Source organism: Salmo salar, chromosome ssa26, assembly GCF_905237065.1.
Source record: "Salmo salar chromosome ssa26, Ssal_v3.1, whole genome shotgun sequence".
NCBI lineage: Eukaryota > Metazoa > Chordata > Actinopteri > Salmoniformes > Salmonidae > Salmo > Salmo salar.
In genome coordinates this window covers 31,287,378-31,302,215 of record NC_059467.1, presented here as the reverse complement: position 1 = coordinate 31,302,215, position 14,838 = coordinate 31,287,378, and positions in this window count along the sequence as shown.

The window sequence follows — 14,838 nt, the reverse complement described above, 5'->3', positions numbered from 1 at the left end:
GATTTTCAGAGTGAGAAAGGATGGCTGTGTGGTGTCTCAGTCTCTCACTGTCCTCCTGATCAATAAGATGTGTGAAAATCCGAAGGTTCTCTCTCTCTCTTAGCAGGGGAATCACCTAGTTACTATTATCTACCCAGAGACAGAGACAGGTTACAGAGGGCATTACAATCAATACAGACAGTTCAGCACTAGAATTATAGCACTCTGTCTGACAAAACGATAGGCCTGAGGTACTGGGCTTGCAAGTTAACATTTTCAACTCCTCAGTATTGTTTGTCATCAACTCATTTATTACCAATAATGCCACCGGACCCTAAATAATCCCAAGGGTTTTAGTGATGGAGCTTTGCCCCTTCTCTACACTCTTAGAAAAAAAAAGGTGCTATCTAGAACCTTAAAGCGTTCTTCGTCTGTCCCCATAGGACAAGGGGGGGGGGGCAAAGTATGGCCTGCGGGCCGTATCCGGCCCGATGGGCACTTCAATCCGGCCCGCGAGACATTTACAAAAAAAATATATGTATATTTTTTTTTGTAAACATTTCTTCTCCCCAATTTCATGGTATCCAATTGGTAGTTACAGTCTTGTCTCATCGCTGCAACTCCTGTACAGACTTGGGAGAGCGAAGGTCGAGAGCCATGCGTTCTCCGAAACACAACCCTGCCAAGCCGCACTGCTTCTTGACACACTGCTTGCTTAACCCAGAAGCCAGCCGCACCAATGTGTCAGAAGAAACACCGTACACCTGGTGACCGTGTCAGCGTGCGTGCGCCTGGCCTGCCACAGGAGTCGCTAGTGTGCGATGGGACAAGGAAATTCGGCCTGCCAAACCCTCTCCTAACCAGGACGATGCTGGGCCAATTGTGCGCCGCCTCATGGGTCACCCAGTCACTGCCAGCTGTGACACAGCCTGGGATCAAACCCGGGTCTGTAGTGATGCCTCATGCACAGCGATGCAGTGCCTTAGACCGCTGCACCACTCGGGAGGCCCCCGCAAATTGATTTTAACAAACAATACGTCCCCAAAAAATCCGTCCCTCCGTTGAATTTCAATATCCTGATGTGGCCCTCGAGCCAAAAAGTTTGCCCACCCCCTGCCATAGGAGAACCCTTTGAAGGACCCTTTTTTGGTTGCAGGTAGAACCATTTTGCTTACAGGTAGAACCCTTTCTACAGATGGTTCTACATGGAACCCAAAAGGGTTCTACCTGGAACCAAAAAGGGTTCTCCCATGGGGACAGCCGAAGGACCCTTTTGGAACGCTTTATTTTCTAACAGTGTACATCATCCTCAAAAGTTTTTAATCCTTCCAGTCTGGATGAATAGGGGAATTGACATTTATCCAGCCTATTAGCTATGGCTACTGATTCCTGCACCCCAGGGTCCGTGTGAGCAGGTCTATCTACGTGTTGGACCCCGTGTGAGGGCTCTAATGGAGGGTCAGGCAGCACTAGAAATCAGCTGTGTAGTCATGTCCTACCCAGGCCAATGGGTCCACATACACACACAGCCTCCACACAGGGGCTCCCTAGAGTGGCAGTTATTGAACTGTGACAAACGAGCCGTGTCAGGGCCAGGACTAGCCTCCTACCTGGGGGAATGACCTTCCCATTAACCAACCACTGGTGTATTCCCCCTCCTCAGTCTCCTCAGATAGGGTTACACAGGGAGGCAGATCATTCACCGCAGTCCATTGTCCCCACTGCCATAGAGTTTTTCCCAATGACTGTATGGAGTTTTCACCCGTTTCAACTTGTGAAGTTATTTTCCACTCTTTTCATTTCCAGGTCCATATTGTTATGTCCATTCAGTATGTGTGTATTGGTATACAGTATGTAGGTGTGTGTGTTGTGCAACTGAGCATGCATATATTCCTATGACTTGACCTGAGTGTGTTTGCCTGCCTGAGTGCTTGCTTGCGTGTGTGAGGCTCTGTGCCTCTGGGGTAGTGTGAGTGACTTCACTGCTTTCACACATTTTCCATCCCTTCATCCCTCCTTCCCTCCATCTCTCCATCCTCTATAATCTCCAATCGACTATTGGCACCAGCCCTTTATCGCCACCTCCCCTCCGATGCCCTGGGTACGTGTGTGTGTGTGTGTGTGTGTGTGTGTGTGTGTGTGTGTGTGTGTGTGTGTGTGTGTGTGTGTGTGTGTGTGTGTGTGTGTGTGTGTGTGTGTGTGTGTGTGTGTGTGTGTGTGTGTGTGTGCGTGTGTGCGCGTGCGTGAGCTGTGTATCCCCTTCTCCGACTCTGGTGAATAGGAATGCAGTGAAGTGAGCATTGATTGGTCACGTTAGTGGAAACATGTTAGTATCCTGACAGATGGATGGATAATGATGTGTAGGCAGCAGTGCAGGGGCCTGTAGTTGTTAGTGAGATGATCCGCTGTCATAATAATACAGTTCATAAAACCAACAGCTGGGGACCGTCCCAAATGGCACCCTATTCCCTAAATAAAGCACTACTTTTAACCAAGGCCCTGGGCTCTGGTCAAAGGTAGTGCAGTCTGGTCAAAAGTAGTGCACTTTGTAGGGAATAGGGTGCCATTTTGAACACTGATTACAACCCAGGACCCAAGACATTGAAGCCAATGAACAAAGCGAGCTGAAGCGAGCCTTTGGCTTTCTCACATTTGATCTAAATCTAGCTTCAAATGAAACATTTATTAGCAGGTTAATCAGCCGTATCACTCCTAAGATCGAGGGGCTTAATCAATCTGATCCTCCTCGTCCATTACTCCCTGCTGTGTTCCCTATGGCTACTGGGGTCTGGGCAGCAGGGCCGGGGAAGCTCTCTTCCTCTCTCTTTCTCGCACGCACGCACACACAAACACACAGTTGTATGTTGATGTGGATTTTCTGTTAAATATTTGATCAGCCCTGATGTCACAGTCTGGTAACCCATGGCTACAACATTTTGGATCCTTTAGTTGTTGTTTTCAACGTCCTGTGGTCTGGTCCTATAAAGAATAGTTGAGTTCTCCTGAAAGGGGACAAATAGATGTTCAGAAGAACCAGAGGGGGTGTAGCAGGCTGCTAGGTGACCCCAGTGAGAGGGTGCATGCCAGGGGCAGAACCTGCCCCCTGCCTGGGTCCCACTGACCGACTGGATGCTTGTGTTGGTCTAATTTTCCCCACGGCTGGTCCCTCCATGGGGACCCCTGTCCTCTACATCTGCACCCAGGGCTCCCCATACTGCTTTGCCCTCCTACACATCCCACTTTCTTTCTTCTCCTCCCCCTCCGCTTAGGCCTCTTCATGTTTCTATCCCTCCTGGTGAGGCTCTCAAGGCCTGGCCTTTTGCCATCCCGGCCACTGTGTGTGTGTGTGTGTGTGTGTGTGTGTGTGTGTGTGTGTGTGTGTGTGTGTGTGTGTGTGTGTGTGTGTGTGTGTGTGTGTGTGTGTGTGTGTGTGTGTGTGTGCGTGTGTGTGCGTGTGTGTTGTGTGCGTGTCCGGAGAGATAGGAGTAAGGCTGCTAATTTGCTATGTGGGTTCAGAGAGCTGACCAGACACACTAACATGTTACACACCTCACAGCCCACACAGAGAGCTGACCAGATACACTAACATGTTACACACCTCACAGCCCACACAGAGAGCTGACCAGATACACTAACATGTTACACACCTCACAGCCCACACAGAGAGCTGACCAGACACACTAACATGTTACACACCTCACAGCCCACACAGAGAGCTGACCAGATACACTAACATGTTACAAACCTCACAGCCCACACAGAGAGCTGACCAGACACACTAAAATGTTACAAACCTCACAGCCCACACAGAGAGCTGACCAGACACACTAACATGTTACACACCTCACAGCCCACACAGAGAGCTGACCAGATACACTAACATGTTACACACCTCACAGCCCACACAGAGAGCTGACCAGATACACTAACATGTTACACACCTCACAGCCCACACAGAGAGCTGACCAGATACACTAACATGTTACAAACCTCACAGCCCACACAGAGAGCTGACCAGACACACTAACATGTTACACACCTCACAGCCCACACAGAGAGCTGACCAGATACACTAACATGTTACACACCTCACAGCCCACACAGAGAGCTGACCAGACACACTAACATGTTACACACCTCACAGCCCACACAGAGAGCTGACCAGATACACTAACATGTTACACACCTCACAGCCCACACAGAGAGCTGACCAGACACACTAACATGTTACAAACCTCACAGCCCACACAGAGAGCTGACCAGATACACTAACATGTTACACACCTCACAGCCCACACAGAGAGCTGACCAGACACACTAACATGTTACACACCTCACAGCCCACACAGAGAGCTGACCAGATACACTAACATGTTACAAACCTCACAGCCCACACAGAGAGCTGACCAGACACACTAACATGTTACACACCTCACAGCCCACACAGAGAGCTGACCAGATACACTAACATGTTACAAACCTCACAGCCCACACAGAGAGCTGACCAGACACACTAACATGTTACACACCTCACAGCCCACACAGAGAGCTGACCAGACACACTAACATGTTACACACCTCACAGCCCACACAGAGAGCTGACCACCAGACACACTAACATGTTACACACCTCACAGCCCACACAGAGAGCTGACCACCAGACACACTAACATGTTACACACCTCACAGCCCACACAGAGAGCTGACCAGACACACTAACATGTTACACACCTCACAGCCCACACAGAGAGCTGACCAGATACACTAACATGTTACACACCTCACAGCCCACACAGAGAGCTGACCACCAGACACACTAACATGTTACACACCTCACAGCCCACACAGAGAGCTGACCACCAGACACACTAACATGTTACACACCTCACAGCCCACACAGAGAGCTGACCAGATACACTAACATGTTACACACCTCACAGCCCACACAGAGAGCTGACCAGATACACTAACATGTTACACACCTCACAGCCCACACAGAGAGCTGACCAGATACACTAACATGTTACACACCTCACAGCCCACACAGAGAGCTGACCAGACACACTAACATGTTACACACCTCACAGCCCACACAGAGAGCTGACCAGATACACTAACATGTTACACACCTCACAGCCCACACAGAGAGCTGACCAGACACACTAACATGTTACACACCTCACAGCCCACACAGAGAGCTGACCAGACACACTAACATGTTACACACCTCACAGCCCACACAGAGAGCTGACCAGACACACTAACATGTAGATGTTGTTGCTTTTTTCTTCTCTTTCAGTGATGGCATCCATTATTTAGACAATTACAGTGGTAACGTGGCTGTTATCTGAGGCATTACCCCAGAATGACAGCATCAAATCTTAGATGAAATACAGTCGGCTGAAACATTTCTGGCTTCTCTACTATAGTGCTACTTCTAAGGATGAGTCTATCGAATACCTTTTAAAAATAAGACACAATTACATATTCCCACCAGCAGGAAGGGCTGTTGAGACTTTTCCTTTTCTTAACGTTTCCTCTGACATTCCTTTTGTTTTCTGGTTAGTATCACAATGCTGTGACGGCTCCTGGTGAGAGAATTATCACTGGCCATTGCCCTGGTCATCCTGCACAGGCCAGCGATTGATGACAGAGGGTAAACACTCACTGTGTGTAGCTGAAAGGTGAGGGACAGACTGTCTAAAGGTGCCATTGTGTGTGTGCGTGCGTGTGTGTGTCCGTGCCTGCGTGCTGCATGCATGCGTATATGAACAGGGAGGAAGGACCTTCCCCCCGTGACTTGCTCTGTCTGTGTGACTCAGAGTTTAGCAGAGTTCCCCAGCTAGCCTCAGTAGTTTAGCAGAGTTCCCCAGCTAGCCTCAGTAGTTTAGCAGAGTTCCCCAGCTAGCCTCAGTAGTTTAGCAGAGTTCCCCAGCCAGTCTCAGTAGTTTAGCAGTTCCCCAGCCAGCCTCAGTAGATTAGCAGAGTTCCCCAGCCAGTCTCAGTAGTGTAGCAGAGTTCCCCAGCCAGCCTCAGTAGATTATCAGAGTTCCCCAGCCAGTCTAAATAGTTTAGCAGTGTTCCCCAGCCAGGCTCAATAGTTTAGCAGAGTTCCCCAGCCAGCCTCAGTAGATTAGCAGAGTTCCCCAGCCAGCCTCAGTAGTTTATCAGAGTTCCCCAGCCAGCCTCAGTAGTTTAGCAGAGTTCCCCAGCCAGACTCAATAGTTTAGCAGTGTTCCCCAGCCAGGCTCAATAGTTTAGCAGAGTTCCCCAGCCAGCCTCAGTAGTTTAGCAGAGTTCCCCAGCCAGCCTCAGTAGTTTATCAGAGTTCCCCAGCCAGCCTCAGTAGTTTAGCAGAGTTCCCCAGCCAGACTCAATAGTTTAGCAGAGTTCCCCAGCCAGCCTCAGTAGATTAGCAGAGTTCCCCAGCCAGCCTCAGTAGTTTAGCAGTTCCCCAGCCAGCCTCAGTAGCTTAGCAGTACCCCAGTCAGCCTCAGTAGTTTATCAGAGTTCCCCAGCCAGCCTCAGTAGTTTATCAGAGTTCCCCAGCCAGCCTCAGTAGTTTAGCAGAGTTCCCCAGCCAGCCTCAGTAGTTTAGCAGAGTTCCCCAGCCAGCCTCAGTAGTTTATCAGAGTTCCCCAGCCAGCCTCAGTAGTTTATCAGAGTTCCCCAGCCAGCCTCAGTAGTTTAGCAGAGTTCCCCAGCCAGACTCAGTAGTTTAGCAGAGTTCCCCAGCCAGCCTCAGTAGATTAGCAGAGTTCCCCAGCCAGCCTCAGTAGTTTAGCAGTTCCCCAGCCAGCCTCAGTAGCTTAGCAGTACCCCAGTCAGCCCCAGTAGTTTAGCAGAGTTCCCCAGCCAGCCTCAGTAGTTTATCAGAGTTCCCCAGCCAGCCTCAGTAGTTTATCAGAGTTCCCCAGCGAGCCTCAGTAGTTTAGCAGAGTTCCCCAGCCAGCCTCAGTAGTTTAGCAGAGTTCCCCAGCCAGCCTCAGTAGTTTAGCAGAGTTCTCCAGCCAGACTCAATAGTTTAGCAGAGTTTGCCCAGCCAGCCTCAATAGTTTAGCAGAGTTCCCCAGCCAGCCTCAGTAGTTTAGCAGAGTTCCCCAGCCAGCCTCAGTAGTTTAGCAGAGTTCCCCAGCCAGCCTCAGTAGTTTAGCAGTTCCCCAGCCAGCCTAAGTAGTGTAGCAGAGTTCCCCAGCCAGCCTCAGTAGTTTAGCAGAGTTCTCCAGCCAGCCTCAGTAGTTTAGCAGAGTTCCCCAGCCAGCCTCAGTAGTTTAGCAGAGTTCCCCAGCCAGCCTCAGTAGTTTAGCAGAGTTCCCCAGCCAGCCTCAGTAGTTTAGCAGAGTTCCCCAGCCAGCCTCAGTAGTTTAGCAGAGTTCCCCAGCCAGCCTCAGTAGTTTAGCAGAGTTCCCCAGCCAGCCTCAGTAGTTTAGCAGAGTTCCCCAGCCAGCCTCAGTAGTTTATCAGAGTTCCCCAGCCAGCCTCAGTAGTTTATCAGAGTTCCCCAGCCAGCCTCAGTAGTTTATCAGAGTTCCCCAGCCAGCCTCAGTAGTTTATCAGAGTTCCCCAGCCAGCCTCAGTAGTTTAGCAGAGTTCCCCAGCCAGCCTCAGTAGTTTAGCAGAGTTCCCCAGCCAGCCTCAGTAGATTAGCAGAGTTCCCCAGCCAGCCTCAGTAGTTTAGCAGTTCCCCAGCCAGCCTCAGTAGCTTAGCAGTACCCCAGTCAGCCTCAGTAGCTTAGCAGAGTTCCCCAGCCAGCCTCAGTAGTTTATCAGAGTTCCCCAGCCAGCCTCAGTAGTTTATCAGAGTTCCCCAGCGAGCCTCAGTAGTTTAGCAGAGTTCCCCAGCCAGCCTCAGTAGTTTAGCAGAGTTCCCCAGCCAGCCTCAGTAGTTTAGCAGAGTTCTCCAGCCAGACTCAATAGTTTAGCAGAGTTTGCCCAGCCAGCCTCAATAGTTTAGCAGAGTTCCCCAGCCAGCCTCAGTAGTTTAGCAGAGTTCCCCAGCCAGCCTCAGTAGTTTAGCAGAGTTCCCCAGCCAGCCTCAGTAGTTTAGCGAGTTCCCCAGCCAGCCTAAGTAGTGTAGCAGAGTTCCCCAGCCAGCCTCAGTAGTTTAGCAGAGTTCCCCAGCCAGCCTCAGTAGTTTAGCAGAGTTCCCCAGCCAGCCTCAGTAGTTTAGCAGAGTTCCCCAGCCAGCCTCAGTAGTTTATCAGAGTTCCCCAGCCAGCCTCAGTAGTTTATCAGAGTTCCCCAGCCAGCCTCAGTAGTTTAGCAGAGTTCTCCAGCCAGCCTCAGTAGTTTAGCAGAGTTCCCCAGCCAGCCTCAGTAGTTTAGCAGAGTTCCCCAGCCAGCCTCAGTAGATTAGCAGAGTTCCCCAGCCAGCCTCAGTAGTTTAGCAGTTCCCCAGCCAGCCTCAGTAGCTTAGCAGTACCCCAGTCAGCCTCAGTAGTTTAGCAGAGTTCCCCAGCCAGCCTCAGTAGTTTAGCAGAGTTCCCCAGCCAGCCTCAGTAGTTTATCAGAGTTCCCCAGCCAGCCTCAGTAGTTTATCAGAGTTCCCCAGCGAGCCTCAGTAGTTTATCAGAGTTCCCCAGCCAGCCTCAGTAGTTTATCAGAGTTCCCCAGCCAGCCTCAGTAGTTTATCAGAGTTCCCCAGCCAGACTCAATAGTTTAGCAGAGTTCCCCAGCCAGCCTCAGTAGATTAGCAGAGTTCCCCAGCCAGCCTCAGTAGTTAAGCAGTTCCCAGGCAGCCTCAGTAGCTTAGCAGTACCCCAGTCAGCCTCAGTAGTTTAGCAGAGTTCCCCAGCCAGCCTCAGTAGTTTATCAGAGTTCCCCAGCCAGCCTCAGTAGTTTATCAGAGTTCCCCAGCGAGCCTCAGTAGTTTAGCAGAGTTCCCCAGCCAGCCTCAGTAGTTTAGCAGAGTTCCCCAGCCAGCCTCAGTAGTTTAGCAGAGTTCCCCAGCCAGACTCAATAGTTTAGCAGAGTTCCCCAGCCAGCCTCAGTAGTTTAGCAGTTCCCCAGCCAGCCTCAGTAGCTTAGCAGTACCCCAGTCAGCCTCAGTAGTTTAGCAGAGTTCCCCAGCCAGCCTCAGTAGTTTATCAGAGTTCCCCAGCCAGCCTCAGTAGTTTAGCAGAGTTCCCCAGCCAGCCTCAGTAGTTTAGCAGAGTTCCCCAGCCAGCCTCAGTAGTTTAGCAGAGTTCTCCAGCCAGACTCAATAGTTTAGCAGAGTTTGCCCAGCCAGCCTCAATAGTTTAGCAGAGTTCCCCAGCCAGCCTCAGTAGTTTAGCAGAGTTCCCCAGCCAGCCTCAGTAGTTTAGCAGAGTTCCCCAGCCAGCCTCAGTAGTTTAGCAGTTCCCCAGCCAGCCTCAGTAGTGTAGCAGAGTTCCCCAGCCAGCCTCAGTAGTTTAGCAGAGTTCTCCAGCCAGCCTCAGTAGATTAGCAGAGTTCCCCAGCCAGCCTCAGTAGTTTAGCAGAGTTCCCCAGCCAGCCTCAGTAGTTTATCAGAGTTCCCCAGCCAGCCTCAGTAGTTTATCAGAGTTCCCCAGCGAGCCTCAGTAGTTTATCAGAGTTCCCCAGCCAGCCTCAGTAGTTTATCAGAGTTCTCCAGCCAGACTCAGTAGTTTAGCAGAGTTCCCCAGCCAGACTCAGTAGTTTAGCAGAGTTCCCCAGCCAGCCTCAGTAGATTAGCAGAGTTCCCCAGCCAGCCTCAGTAGTTTAGCAGTTCCCCAGCCAGCCTCAGTAGCTTAGCAGTACCCCAGTCAGCCTCAGTAGTTTAGCAGAGTTCCCCAGCCAGCCTCAGTAGTTTAGCAGAGTTCCCCAGCCAGCCTCAGTAGTTTAGCAGAGTTCCCCAGCCAGCCTCAGTAGTTTATCAGAGATCCCCAGCCAGCCTCAGTAGTTTATCAGAGTTCCCCAGCCAGCCTCATTAGTTTATCAGAGTTCTCCAGCCAGACTCAATAGTTTAGCAGAGTTCCCCAGCCAGACTCAATAGTTTAGCAGAGTTCCCCAGCCAGCCTCAGTAGATTAGCAGAGTTCCCCAGCCAGCCTCAGTAGTTTAGCAGTTCCCCAGCCAGCCTCAGTAGCTTAGCAGTACCCCAGTCAGCCTCAGTAGTTTAGCAGAGTTCCCCAGCCAGCCTCAGTAGTTTATCAGAGTTCCCCAGCCAGCCTCAGTAGTTTATCAGAGTTCCCCAGCGAGCCTCAGTAGTTTAGCAGAGTTCCCCAGCCAGCCTCAGTAGTTTAGCAGAGTTCCCCAGCCAGCCTCAGTAGTTTAGCAGAGTTCCCCAGCCAGCCTCAATAGTTTAGCAGAGTTCCCCAGCCAGCCTCAGTAGTTTAGCAGTTCCCCAGCCAGCCTCAGTAGTGTAGCAGAGTTCCCCAGCCAGCCTCAGTAGTTTAGCAGAGTTCCCCAGCCAGCCTCAGTAGTTTAGCAGAGTTCCCCAGCCAGCCTCAGTAGTTTAGCAGAGTTCCCCAGCCAGCCTCAGTAGTTTATCAGAGTTCCCCAGCCAGCCTCAGTAGTTTATCAGAGTTCCCCAGCGAGCCTCAGTAGTTTATCAGAGTTCCCCAGCCAGCCTCAGTAGTTTATCAGAGTTCTCCAGCCAGACTCAATAGTTTAGCAGAGTTCCCCAGCCAGCCTCAGTAGTTTAGCAGAGTTCCCCAGCCAGCCTCAGTAGTTTAGCAGAGTTCCCCAGCCAGCCTCAGTAGTTTAGCAGTTCCCCAGCCAGCCTCAGTAGTTTAGCAGAGTTCCCCAGCCAGCCTCAGTAGTTTAGCAGTTCCCCAGCCAGCCTCAGTAGTGTAGCAGAGTTCCCCAGCCAGCCTCAGTAGATTAGCAGAGTTCCCCAGCCAGCCTCAGTAGTTTAGCAGAGTTCCCCAGCCAGCCTCAGTAGTTTAGCAGAGTTCCCCAGCCAGCCTCAGTAGTTTATCAGAGTTCCCCAGCGAGCCTCAGTAGTTTATCAGAGTTCCCCAGCCAGCCTCAGTAGTTTAGCAGAGTTCCCCAGCCAGCCTCAGTAGTTTAGCAGTTCCCCAGCCAGCCTCAGTAGCTTAGCAGTACCCCAGTCAGCCTCAGTAGTTTAGCAGAGTTCCCCAGCCAGCCTCAGTAGTTTAGCAGAGTTCCCCAGCCAGCCTCAGTAGTTTATCAGAGTTCCCCAGCCAGCCTCAGTAGTTTATCAGAGTTCCCCAGCGAGCCTCAGTAGTTTATCAGAGTTCCCCAGCCAGCCTCAGTAGTTTAGCAGAGTTCTCCAGCCAGACTCAATAGTTTAGCAGAGTTCCCCAGCCAGACTCAATAGTTTAGCAGAGTTCCCCAGCCAGCCTCAGTAGATTAGCAGAGTTCCCCAGCCAGCCTCAGTAGTTTAGCAGTTCCCCTGCCAGCCTCAGTAGCTTAGCAGTACCCCAGTCAGCCTCAGTAGTTTATCAGAGTTCCCCAGCCAGCCTCAGTAGTTTATCAGAGTTCCCCAGCCAGCCTCAGTAGTTTATCAGAGTTCCCCAGCCAGCCTCAGTAGTTTAGCAGAGTTCCACAGCCAGCCTCAGTAGTTTAGCAGAGTTCCCCAGCCAGCCTCAGTAGTTTAGCAGAGTTCCCCAGCCAGCCTCAATAGTTTAGCAGAGTTCCGCAGCCAGCCTCAGTAGTTTAGCAGTTCCCCAGCCAGCCTCAGTAGTGTAGCAGAGTTCCCCAGCCAGCCTCAGTAGTTTAGCAGAGTTCCCCAGCCAGCCTCAGTAGTTTAGCAGAGTTCCCCAGCCAGCCTCAGTAGTTTAGCAGAGTTCCCCAGCCAGCCTCAGTAGTTTATCAGAGTTCCCCAGCCAGCCTCAGTAGTTTAGCAGAGTTCCCCAGCCAGCCTCAGTAGTTTATCAGAGTTCTCCAGCCAGACTCAATAGTTTAGCAGAGTTCCCCAGCCAGACTCAGTAGTTTAGCAGAGTTCCCCAGCCAGCCTCAGTAGATTAGCAGAGTTCCCCAGCCAGCCTCAGTAGTTTAGCGAGTTCCCCAGCCAGCCTCAGTAGTTTAGCAGTTCCCCAGCCAGCCTCAGTAGTTTAGCAGAGTTCCCCAGCCAGCCTCAGTAGTTTAGCAGAGTTCCCCAGCCAGCCTCAGTAGTTTATCAGAGTTACCCAGCCAGCCTCAGTAGTTTAGCAGAGTTCCCCAGCCAGCCTCAGTAGATTAGCAGAGTTCCCCAGCCAGCCTCAGTAGTTTAGCAGTTCCCCAGCCAGCCTCAGTAGCTTAGCAGTACCCCAATCAGCCTCAGTAGTTTAGCAGAGTTCCCCAGCCAGCCTCAGTAGTTTAGCAGAGTTCCCCAGCCAGCCTCAGTAGTTTATCAGAGTTCCCCAGCCAGCCTCAGTAGTTTATCAGAGTTCCCCAGCCAGCCTCAGTAGTTTATCAGAGTTCCCCAGCCAGCCTCAGTAGTTTATCAGAGTTCCCCAGCCAGCCTCAGTAGTTTATCAGAGTTCCCCAGCCAGCCTCAGTAGTTTATCAGAGTTCCCCAGCGAGCCTCAATAGTTTAGCAGAGTTCCCCAGCCAGCCTCAGTAGTTTAGCAGTTCCCCAGCCAGCCTCAGTAGCTTAGCAGTACCCCAGTCAGCCTCAGTAGTTTAGCAGAGTTCCCCAGCCAGTCTCAGTAGTTTATCAGAGTTCCCCAGCCAGCCTCAGTAGTTTATCAGAGTTCCCCAGCGAGCCTCAGCAGTTTAGCAGAGTTCCCCAGCCAGCCTCAGTAGTTTAGCAGAGTTCCCCAGCCAGCCTCAGTAGTTTAGCAGAGTTCCCCAGCCAGACTCAATAGTTTAGCAGAGTTCCCCAGCCAGACTCAATAGTTTAGCAGAGTTCCCCAGCCAGCCTCAGTAGATTAGCAGAGTTCCCCAGCCAGCCTCAGTAGTTAAGCAGTTCCCCAGCCAGCCTCAGTAGTTTAGCAGAGTTCCCCAGCCAGCCTCAGTAGTTTAGCAGAGTTCTCCAGCCAGCCTCAGTAGTTTAGCAGAGTTCCCCAGCCAGCCTCAGTAGTTTAGCAGAGTTCCCCAGCCAGCCTCAGTAGATTAGCAGAGTTCCCCAGCCAGCCTCAGTAGTTTAGCAGTTCCCCAGCCAGCCTCAGTAGCTTAGCAGTACCCCAGTCAGCCTCAGTAGTTTAGCAGAGTTCCCCAGCCAGCCTCAGTAGTTTATCAGAGTTCCCCAGCGAGCCTCAGTAGTTTATCAGAGTTCCCCAGCCAGCCTCAGTAGTTTAGCAGAGTTCCCCAGCCAGCCTCAGTAGTTTAGCAGAGTTCTCCAGCCAGACTCAATAGTTTAGCAGAGTTTGCCCAGCCAGCCTCAATAGTTTAGCAGAGTTCCCCAGCCAGCCTCAGTAGTTTAGCAGAGTTCCCCAGCCAGCCTCAGTAGTTTAGCAGAGTTCCCCAGCCAGCCTCAGTAGTTTTGCAGTTCCCCAGCCAGCCTCAGTAGTGTAGCAGAGTTCCCCAGCCAGCCTCAGTAGTTTAGCAGAGTTCTCCAGCCAGCCTCAGTAGATTAGCAGAGTTCCCCAGCCAGCCTCAGTAGTTTAGCAGAGTTCCCCAGCCAGCCTCAGTAGTTTGAGTTTCTCAGCCAGCCTCAGTAGTTTATCAGAGTTCCCCAGCGAGCCTCAGTAGTTTATCAGAGTTTCCCAGCCAGCCTCAGTAGTTTATCAGAGTTCTCCAGCCAGACTCAATAGTTTAGCAGAGTTCCCCAGCCAGACTCAATAGTTTAGCAGAGTTCCCCAGCCAGCCTCAGTAGATTAGCAGAGTTCCCCAGCCAGCCTTAGTAGTTTAGCAGTTCCCCAGCCAGCCTCAGTAGCTTAGCAGTACCCCAGTCAGCCTCAGTAGTTTAGCAGAGTTCCCCAGCCAGCCTCAGTAGTTTAGCAGAGTTCCCCAGCCAGCCTCAGTAGTTTATCAGAGTTCCCCAGCCAGCCTCAGTAGTTTATCAGAGTTCTCCAGCGAGCCTCAGTAGTTTATCAGAGTTCCCCAGCCAGCCTCAGTAGTTTAACAGAGTTCTCCAGCCAGACTCAATAGTTTAGCAGAGTTCCCCAGCCAGACTCAATAGTTTAGCAGAGTTCCCCAGCCAGCCTCAGTAGATTAGCAGAGTTCCCCAGCCAGCCTCAGTAGTTTAGCAGTTCCCCAGCCAGCCTCAGTAGATTAGCAGTACCCCAGTCAGCCTCAGTAGTTTAGCAGAGTTCCCCAGCCAGCCTCAGTAGTTTATCAGAGTTCCCCAGCGAGCCTCAGTAGTTTATCAGAGTTCCCCAGCCAGCCTCAGTAGTTTAACAGAGTTCTCCAGCCAGACTCAATAGTTTAGCAGAGTTCCCCAGCCAGACTCAATAGTTTAGCAGAGTTCCCCAGCCAGCCTCAGTAGATTAGCAGAGTTCCCCAGCCAGCCTCAGTAGTTTAACCTCTTGGGGCTAGGTGGGACGCTAGCGTGCCACCCGTGGTGCACTCCATCAACAGCAGGTGCATTTCAAGAGCGGCAAATTTGAATCCAAATAAATGTCAAAATTCAAATTTTTCAAAAATACAACTATGTTACACCATTTGAAAGATAAACATCTCCTTAATCTAACCACGTTTTACGATTTCAAAAAGGTTTTACGGCGAAAGCATAAATTTAGAGTATGTTAGGACAGTACATTTACAAGAGTTGTGTGTAATGTTTTGTCAAGTCAAAGACAGGGTCACCAAAACCATAAAACCAGCTAAAATGATACACTAACCTTTTACAATCTCCATCAGATGACACTCCTAGGACATTATGTTAGACAATGCATGCATTTTTAGTTCTATCAAGTTGATATTTATATCCAAAAACAGCGTTTTACTATGGCATTGATGTTGAGGAAATCGTTTCCCTCCAATAACCGGCAGTCAAGTCAGCGTCACAAATTAAATAATTAAAATTAGAAAACATTGGTAAAATATTA